The sequence below is a fragment of the Nicotiana tabacum genome, chromosome 2, assembly GCF_000715075.1.
Source record: "Nicotiana tabacum cultivar K326 chromosome 2, ASM71507v2, whole genome shotgun sequence".
Classification (NCBI taxonomy): Eukaryota; Viridiplantae; Streptophyta; class Magnoliopsida; order Solanales; family Solanaceae; genus Nicotiana; species Nicotiana tabacum.
In genome coordinates this window covers 27,365,717-27,376,392 of record NC_134081.1, presented here as the reverse complement: position 1 = coordinate 27,376,392, position 10,676 = coordinate 27,365,717, and positions in this window count along the sequence as shown.

Sequence of the window (10,676 nt, the reverse complement as noted above, 5' to 3'; positions counted from 1 at the left end):
AAAAGGAAAATGCTTCTTCATCACGATCCTCAGGTGGACAGGCTGCGGTGGAGCCCCACCTTGAGGAATTCGTTCCGGTAGGGTGCCCAACCGTCACTGATTTTAGGGTCGAAAAGGCCTCTTCGGTACGGGGCCGTTGTGAGCCGGTCTCGAGGTATATATGCACAATCACCAAAAAAATCCTCGACAAAGTTAAAGAGGAATGCAACTGGGACAAAAAGCATGTAATAATCCCATTGCCTGAGGAATCGATTACTTCCCACGTGGAGGGGTTTCTAAGTGTTTGCACGTACCCCTTCACGTTGGGTCCCGTAGACCCTGTCATCGTCGTCTTTTGCAAGAGATATGACGTGACCCTTGGCCAGATCTATCCTTCCATTTGGAGAATAGTGATTCTCCTCTAATTTTTCACAAGTAAAACCGAGCAATGTCTTTTCACCCTCGATCACCTTATGCGCCTTTACAGTCCCCGACTCTATCGGGGAGGACTGATCAAGCTTGCTCGCCAGGCCAACAAAGCCCCATTCTCGAGCATAGACGAGACTCGTGACCGAGATTGGATGGGCCGATTTATCCGAATAAGGACTTCGGACCTGATCCCTACTGAAGACATGTCGTTTCCTGAGAGATGGAACATGAATCGTGAGTAGTATTTCGCCTTGAATGTTCAATTTTGCTATTTTACTTCTTATCTTCTTTCCACATCTATGTTTTTGGTGTTGCAACTGTGGCCCAGATGCCGCACCCAATTCTGGAACTCAAGCAATGGGTCGAGGGCCTGGTGTCACAGAGACCATATTCCGAGCGTGCCTGGATGGAGTTATCAAAGGGTCGGTCGGAGGCCCGCAATCATGGTAAGTTTCTCTCTTAGAACGGTTATCGTTCGGGCTTCTTCTCTTGTTTACTCCCATTTTTTCCTTTGTAGGCCTCGGGAAGGATGTTGCAATGAGGCCCACATCTGGTGACGAAGAAGCTCCTCCACATGCTCCGAAGAAGGCCAAAGAGAAGAAAAGAAAAGGGGCTCCGAGTCCCCCGGCTCGAAAAAGAAAAAACAGGCGAGGAAGTCTCGCAAGCCCAAGGGGGACACTGGTGTTATGCCTTCGGAATTGATCCGCTGATTAAGGGACGAGCCTGAAAAAGGAGAAGAGGAAGATAATTACAAATTAGTGGCCTGTGTGCGGGCTGGTGCTTCGATACAAAAGTCCTCTGAACTGGCGGAGGTCGATGAGGGAGCTTTGGCCGAAGTTCCTGAACCAGTAATAGTTGAGGCCACCCCATCCCAAGATGAGATGGTTGAGAGAGAGACCGGGAGCGAGGCTTCCCGGGCAGCAGAAGATGTCTCGAGGGACGAGCTTAGAGTGATCTATATTTCCGGATCCCCTTAGATTTCGGACGCTATGATCCGCGAGGCCAATATGTTGGAAGGTCGCTCTTACGAAGGTATTCAGGGGGCAACCGATATCCATGGCGTATTGGATGGGTTTGAGTCTGCTACCTCAGAGGATGTTAGCGGGTTTGGTGGTTTACCGGTACCAAAGAAAGTACCGTCATCGGGCGCTACCGGTTCTTCATCGAGCCCAAAAATGGTGGACCGATTCCCGGCCCCAAGTGTTAATCTTGACTGCAGGCGGAATATAGTGCTTTCTAACCCGGAGGATGCTCGGATTTTCTCTCCCTCCGTGGGAATTGCTAGCTACCTTAGATCCTTGGTAACCAAGGAAGACCAAGCCGTAATGAACACGATGGGAGCCGCTTGCCTTTTTAATGAGGCCTAACATGCTCTGAATCGGGTAATTTCGAGGGTCTCTCCATTATTTCCTTTAAACTCGGAGTTGTAGATAATTCTAACATCTTTTTCCTGCTTTCCTCCGAATTCGGGAGGAGCACGAGGTTGAGGTTCGGGACTTCACTGAGAAAAGTGACACCTACAAGCTTCTCAGTAAGAAGCTTCAGGCTGATTTAGTAACGGCTCGGGATGAGCATGTCGAGATAGCCGAGCAAGTATTCCGAGTGATTCACAATAGTGAAGACAAATTGGAGATAACTACTAACAATCCGATTTTGCAGGTCCGGCAAAGGCTCGAACAAATCGGACGGCTCCAGGCGCAGGTGGATGTAATACAGGCCAAGGCAGAAGAATTCAAAAAGAATATGGACATCTTAGCTTCGAAAAAGGAAATCGTCCAAGTGCAATTAGAGTCGGCCGAGACCCAACTCCAAACTGCATAAGAGAAGACCTCGGTGCAGGTCGAGAAGATTAAGGAACTTCAGTCTCAATTATATTTGGCCGTTTCTGAGAAGGTAAGCTTGGCCAACGAACTCGAAGTGGTCAGATCTGAGGTGGCCGTGGCTAGATCTGAGGTGGTCGTGGCCAACACAAAAGTTGATGCTAAAGTGGCCCAGTTTAGGGTCGACGTCGAGGCCGTTCAGGCCAAGGCCAGGGGCATGGTGGATCATGTAAAATGGCAAGCTCTAAGGGAAGCTCTCGATGGAGTTAATGCCCAGGGCTTCGATATTATGGCCGAAATCGAAAATGCCAAAGCAGAGGAAGCTAGGGCCCGAAGGTTGGCCTTCCCTGAGGAAGACTCCGAGAGCTCAAGTGAATCCGAAGACGGAAAAGATCACGAGGATGGAGATGCAACCTCCGATAAAGATCAAGCCACTTAGGACTTTATATTTTTTGTTTTTCTTTTGCATTTTTTCTGAGGCCGTTGTAAATTTTTGTTTTAGACCGATTTAGCCTTTGTAAAAAACTATATAAATATAAGGCTTTTCTTTCCCTTTCGGCTCACATATGTTTCCTTTGCTTTATTATTTGTATTCGCAAAGGTTGAAATGCCTTAGCATGAAACAATAAGGTTGTGTTCGAGGGTTCGAACAAACCTTGCCTTTATTGCCTTTCTAGGTTAAGGTGTTATTAGGGTTCGATGTTACCAAAACTTTTCCCGAAAATATCTTAAGGTTGAGACTTTGCCGAGGGTAGCCTTTAGAATCGGTTGTGAAAGAAGTTTTTCTTTTTTCGAAAGCCTGTATTTGTTACGAATTTCGGACGACTCCGAGCCGTGTTAAATTGGTCGTAGCCTTTTAGTTCGGGGGCTTTCTATTGGGCTTGTTTTGGGATTTTATCTGGGCTTGCCCGAGATAATAGTCCCCGAGTGGGGTGGCCGTGACCTTTAGAAATCGGGGAGTTGCCTATTAGGTCTTTTGCTCCCGACGCCCGATGACTTGGGCTGTTTGAGTCGTACAGCAATCCCCAAACGAGGGAGCGATCGTTCGTATTCCGGTTAAGTATTGCTCTTTGGGTTCGTTATTAAAAACATAAGATGTTTGTAAGGAAAGTACTTCTCTTTATTCTCGATCAAAACAAGGCTCGAGCAATCTACGTGGGTACGGTTTGTTTTGACCGTTTGACCCTTACAATAAATCCTATCTATCAAGACCCTCCCTATATGAAGTAGTCTTCTTGCAAGAGTTGATATTTGAAGATAATGCATATCTGAGGGCAGGACCCCAGTATTCGAGGTAGAGAGCAAAGGAACCTTGGATATTATTGGATTGATCTTCGGTGCCGATTCGTAATCGGGCTTGATTCTAAGTTAACACGATTCATCATTGCCTCCTCAAAAACCTCGCCGAAAAACCCATTTGGGACAAAAATCGGTCTGAGGGAAAAAGAGTGCAACACGTGCTTTCAGACCTAAAGACTTCGTGTCGTTCGCTGAAAAATCCATTGTTGTTTTTTGTCGACCACCTGCAAGTGTTAATCTGAAATAGAAAAGGAATGGAAAAAGGGCGTACCTTAGCAGTAGTACCGTTTTAGGTGAGATATGTTCCAATTGCTAGGTAGTTGTTCCCAATTCATTGTTTCGAGCTTGTAGGACCCTTTCCTGGTGACCTCGAGAATTTGGTACGGTCCTTCCCAATTCGGACTCAATTTCCCTTCATTGGGATTTCGGGTGTTGGGGGTAACTTTTCTTAGCACTAAGTCCCCGACATTAAAATATCGAAGATTGGTTCTTCAATTGTAGTATCTCTCGATCCGTTACTTTTGGGCGGCTAATTGGACGAGGTTGGTTTCATGCCTTTCATCCAATAGTTCTAGGCTCGTATTCATGGCCTCGCCATTTGATTCCTTTATTGCATATTGGAACTGGATACTTGGCTCTCCAACTTTGACTGGTATTAGAGATTTGGTGCCATAAACTAATGAGAATGGAGTAGCCCCGGTGCTGGACTTCAAGGTTATGCGGTATGCCCAAAGAACTTCGGGTAGAATTTTCTTCCACTTTTCTTTGGCGTCAGTTAGCCTCTTCTTAAGATTTTGGATGATATTTTTGTTGGTTGATTCGGCTTACCCGTTCCCGCTGGGATGATAAGTTGTTGATAGGATTCTTTTGATCTTGTGATCCTCGAGAAATTTGGTCACTGTGCTGCCAATGAATTGTTTCCCGTTATCACACACAATTTCGGATGGCATCCCAAATCGACATATGATGTGATCCCAAATGAAGTCGATGACTTCCTTCTCCCTAACTTTCTCGAAGGCCTGTGCCTCAACCCACTTAGAAAAATATTCAGTCATAAATAAAATGAATTGAGCTTTACCTGGTGCCCATGGAAGAGGGCCAATGATTTCCATTCCCCACTTCATGAATGGCCATGGTGACAAGATCGAATAGAGCAGTTCCCCGGGTTGGTGAATCATTGGTGCATGCCTTTGGCATTTATCACATTTTTGAACAAACTCTTTAATATCTCTTTCCATGTCGATCTAGTAATAGCCGGCTCTGATTACCTTTTGAACCAACGATTCGTCACCGGAGTGATTTCCGCAAGTGCCTTCGTGAACTTCCCTCAGAACATACTCGGTGTCTCTTGGTCCCAGACATATTGTTACTGGACCATCAATCATTCTTTTGAACAAGGTTTCGTCTTCGGACAAGGTGAATCGTGCTGCCTTTGTGCGCAGGGCCCTTGATTCTTTTGGATCTGAGGGAAGCCTTCCGATTTTCAAATACTCTATGTATTTATTTCTCCAATCCCAGGTCAAGCTTGTGGAGTTTATCTCTGCGTGGCCTTCATCGACTATTGTACGACAGCCCCCGAATTGAGTTCGTTGTCCTCGACCGATGACCCTAAGTTTGCGAGGGCATCAGCCTCACTATTCTGATGTCGAGGCACATGTTGCAAAGTCCACTCCTTAAATCGGTGCAAAGTTACTAGTAACTTATCTAGGTATCTTTGCATTCGTTCTTCTCTAACTTCGAAGGTTCCGTTAATCTGATTCACCATGAGGAGGGAGTCGCATTTGGCTTCGATCACCTCCACTCCCAAGCTTTTGGCTAGTTCGAAACCTGCAATCATGGCCTCATATTCGGCCTCGTTGTTAGTCAATTTTACAGTTCTAATAGATTGTCTAACTATGTTGCCCGTGGGTGGTTTCAGTACGATGCCGAGTCCGGACCCTTTTGCGTTCGAAGCACCACCCATGAAGAGGGTCCAAATTCCCGAGGACGTACCTGAGTTAATCAACAGTTCTCTTTCGACCTCAGGTACTAGGGCCGGCGTGAAGTCAGCCACAAAGTTTGCCAAATTTTGAGACTTAATGGCTGTTCGGGGTATATATTCAATATCATACCCGCTGATTTCTACGGCCCATTTGGCCAACCATCCCGAAAGCTCCGGTTTATGCAAAACATTTCGAAGTGGATAAGTTGTTACAACACATATGGGGTGACATTGGAAGTATAGTTTTAGTTTCCTAGAGACGCTTATCAAAGCGAGTGCCAACTTTTCTATGTGGGGATACCTAGTTTCGGCTTCACCTAAGGTTCGACTAACGTAATAAATTGAAAATTGTGTACCTTGTTCTTCCCGAACTAGGACTCCACTTACCGCTATCTCCGATACTGCCAAATATAGGTATATTTGTTCGTCCGCCCTCGGCGTGTGAAGTAGTGGTGGTTTCGATAAGTAACGTTTAAGTTCTTCCAAGTCATGCTGGCACTCCAGTGTCCATGTGAAGTCATTTTTCTTTTTTAGTAACGAGAAAAATCGATGGCTTTTATCGTAGGACCTCGAGATAAATCGCCCCAGGGCGGCTATGTGCCCGGTTAACCTATGCACGACTTTTACGTTGTCAAATGTCGTGATGTCCTCGATAGCTTTAATCTTATCAGGGTTGATCTCAATTCCTCGGTTGGACACCTGAATACGAGAAATTTGCCTGACCTAATCCCGAACGCACATTATTTCCGGGTTCAGCTTCATATTATATTTACTCAAGATACTAAAGGTCTCCTGCAAATGCTTCAAATGGTCCTCTGCTCGCAGAGACTTAACTAACATATCATCAATGTAAACTTCCATATATTTCCCTATTTGTTCTTCGAACATCCGGTTAACTAGGCGTTGGTATGTGGCACTAGCATTTTTTAACCCAAATGGCATTACATTATAGCAGTAGATTCCGTATTTGGTGATGAACGAGGTCTTTTTCGATCATTCGGGTTCATTTGTATTTGGTTGTACCCGGAATAGGCATCGAGAAAACTGAGGATCTCGTGGCCGGCCGTGGCATAGATCATGCGATTGATATTAGGCAAAGGAAAAGAATCTTTGGGGAATGCTGTATTTAGGTCTTTGTAATCTACACACATTCTAAGTTTGTTTCCTTTTTTAGGAACTACCACTATGTTTGCTAACCATTCGGGATATTTTACTTTCCGGATGGACCCTATTTTAAGGAACTTAGTTACCTCGTTTTTTATGAAGGTGTTCTTGATCTCGGACTGGGGTCTTCTTTTCTGCTTCACCGGATGGAACTTCGAGTTCAAGCTTAATTTATGGGTGATGATTTCCGGTGGGATCCCTGTCATGTCGGGATGGGACCAAGCAAAACAATCCATGTTAGCTATAAGAAATTGAATAAGCTTTTTCCTAAGCTCGGGATTTAACCCCGTGCCCAGGTATACCTTTCGTTTGTGCAGACGTTCGATTAGTATGATTTGCTACAGCTCTTCCACCATTGATTTGGTAGTGTCGGAGTCATCGGGGACTATGAAGGATCGAGGGACTCCAAGATCATCATCTTCGTCAGTCCCCTGTTTCTCTGGTTGGGTCAAGGCCGGCGTTGGTGATTGCTATTTGGCCTCTTGTTTTTCCTTCAAATTTGGCCCCTTTGTTGATGAGAGTGTCGATATCGGAATCACTTCATCAACGGCAAACATTTCCTTTGCGGTGGGTTACTCCCCGTAGATTGTTTTGATTCCCTCTGGTGTTGGAAATTTTAGAACCTAGGGAAGGGTCGAGGGAACCACCCTCATGTTGTGGATCCATGGCCTCCCGAACAGAGCGTTATACCTCATGTCACCCTCGATCACATGGAACTTCATCTCCTGGATGGTCCCGACCACGTTTACTAGCAAAGATATCTCGCCTTTAATGGTTTCACATGCCATGTTGAATCCGTTTAGCACTCGAGCCGCGGGCACGACTTGGTCTTGTAGACCAAGTTGTTCTACGACCCTCGATCGAATGATGTAGGCCGAACTACCTAGATCAATCAACACACGTTTAACTTGAGTCTTATTTATGAGTACATATATTACCAGTGCATCGTTATGGGGCTGTATGATTCCTTCTGCGTCTTCGTCGTTGAAGGACAAGGTTCCTTTCGGTATGTAATCTTGAGCCCGAGATCGCTTCTCCCTTGTGATCGACACCTTAGTGCGTTTTAATATTGGCCCTTGGTGAACATCGATCCTTCCAACAATCATGTGAATAATGTGTTGCGGTTCTTCTTGCACATTTTTGTCACGATCCAAATCGATGGGCCATGACGGGCACCCGATACCTTGCTCAACCGAGTACCAACATAACGTATCTTTTCATATCATACTATCATAGATAACTGAGCCGGGGAGATTGTCGAGAGATAAGTAGAATACAACATGAAATATCAACTTATACTTAAGACATAAGGGCCTCTAAGACCAAAATAAACACTCGTACACTGAACATAGGCCGACAAGGCCATACAATCTTTTACGTACATGACCTCTATCTACAAGCCTCTATGAATACATAATTGTCATAAAGGTCGGGACAGAACCCCGCCATACCAAACAATACACATCTAAATCATACTGACCAAACAAGCAACTCCGGAGCAAATGGAGTGCACCAACATCTTCCGCTGAGCTGATCGCCTACTTGGAGGACTCTCGACCTGTCTATCGAGACCTGTGGGCATGAAACGCAGCGTCCCCAGGCAAAAGGGACGTCAGTACAAATAATGTACCGAGTATGTAAGGAATGAAAATCAGTAAATAATAGACATGAGAGAAACATGGAGTAAAAGACTCGACATGTACGCCTGCATAGCTCTGTGAATCATTTTATTTTTATAATGTCATGCATATACGGATAAATGTCATACCATGCATTGGTATATGCGTTCATAACATCATCAAGCCTCTGAGGGCATCCCATCATATCATTTCGGCCACTGTGGGCAAATCATCAACGTATACCAGCTAATCAAGTGGTGGTGCGTATATAACACCGTAACCTTTTTCCATATCCCATATACATATAATATGCATATATATGCGTATATAACACCATCTGGTCATGGGTCAATGTACATGTATAAATGAATTAAATGCATATGAAATACGTCAATAAAATCTCTTGAAACGTAATAGGACCATTATGCCTTTTATTAAAGTCATGAAATAAATTTTATCAATTTACGTATTTTCTGAGACCCATGATTAGATGATGAAATAATAAGACACATGGGGAATCAAAAATATAGACACCCCTAGTATTTCTATGAATAGAGTCATTTATGAAAGTTGTGTATTTTGCTCATTTTATTTGTATCATTTGGATCATGCCAAAAAGAAAGAAGGGACAACCTTAACATACCTGAACCGATTCTCTTGACAATCCCTCTAACACACGTTAATTGCGACGAAACACGTGACGGCGAGATCAAAATAGGAAACAATTAGTATAATATTTTTGAGAAAGATTGCATCGTACTCCCTTAGAATCGCAAAATTCCACGCTGCTATAGTATTAAGTAGTCTTTGTATGGAACATTTGAAGTAATTACGTTGCCATTGCCAATCAACATCTTTGCTGAAGTTCTGTCACGTTTTGCTATTACATAATTCCAAATTGGGTTGCTGCTACCTCCATGGACATCATGTTAATACTAATTCAAGAATGGAATTATATGATTTCATAATCATTCTCACAGTGTCTTTCATCCGTTAGCAAGGAAACATAAGATCTTAATCTTAATGATATGGGAAGGTCTTTTAAGATCATGGTTTGTGGCCCCCACTTTGGATGACTTAGTCACCAAATTCTTCTTAATATGTGCCACCTTTTTACATGACTTAAGAGTTATTTCTATGCTTGATTCTTGGGCTGCCACGTTGATCATAGGGATTTCATTAAGCTTATCCAACAATTATCCCCTTAATTCCTTAACTATTTGGTAATCTCCCACTAACAATTAATAATTACCTAATTATCCACATAATTAAAAATTATCTCAAATTACTTAAAATACTACTCACTTTCAACACACCTTATACATCTTACTATCATGGTCATGTGGTACCTTGTATTGCACTAGTGCATAAATACGGGGTATTATAGCTTGGACCGTATTTTATCCCAAATTGTTAAATTTTGACAAAACTTATTTTCTTTGATTCGTTTACCCTTTCACCTTCACGAATTTACTCATCATTTGTTTGAAATTCCATAATACTTATAATCTCCAAATAATCTTGTCCTTGAACCGATGTCAATTATCTTACGACAAATTCAACGTACAATACTACAGGGTGTAACATTGTCGTAACAAATTACTGCGGAGCATAATATCATCGTAATAAATTACTTCGGAGTATACCATCGTCGTAATAAATTACTGCGGAGCGTAACATCGACGTAATAATGTGAGGCGTAACATCATTCCCCCATTTGGAACATTCGTCCTCGAATGTTGATTGATGCACTTATCATTTTCATAACCTATGTCTTCCGAATACTTTAGTATTCTCTCCTTTCCATCTAGGTAATTGTTCTGTGAATAAATCCAAAGGCCAAGGCATTCCCCCTCTAGTCCTTTTTCTCATACCACGACTTGTGGTCGGAATTCTTCCAATCTCGTAACTGTTGCTACCTTCTATCACGCAGCTTGTATGACTTTGTCCTTGTACGTGCGTCTACTTCTTCTCTCCTTTTTCCTCCAGCTCTTAGCCAATCTCTAGGCCTTATTTTGTGAACATATATAAAATTATGACAAGCTGTCCTTGTCCTTGTACGTGCGCCTATGCGACTCTTCTCTCCTTTTTCCTCCAGCTTTTAGCCAATCTCTAGGCCTCATTTTGTGAACATATATAAAATTATGACAAGTTGTCCTTCTGGGCGTCTATGGCTTTACTACATCTAAGTAGGTCCCCCATTGTTACTGAGGTTTGCTACCAAACTCCAGGTTACTCTCGTTGCTTATCCCATATATATAAATCTAAGTCCTTTAATGCTTTCTTATTACTATTCATCTTAAGTATGACGGCCTGATCTCATCTCATACTGTTGAACTTTTATCCATCTATTGTTGATTCACCTTAATGTTGATCCATCATCTA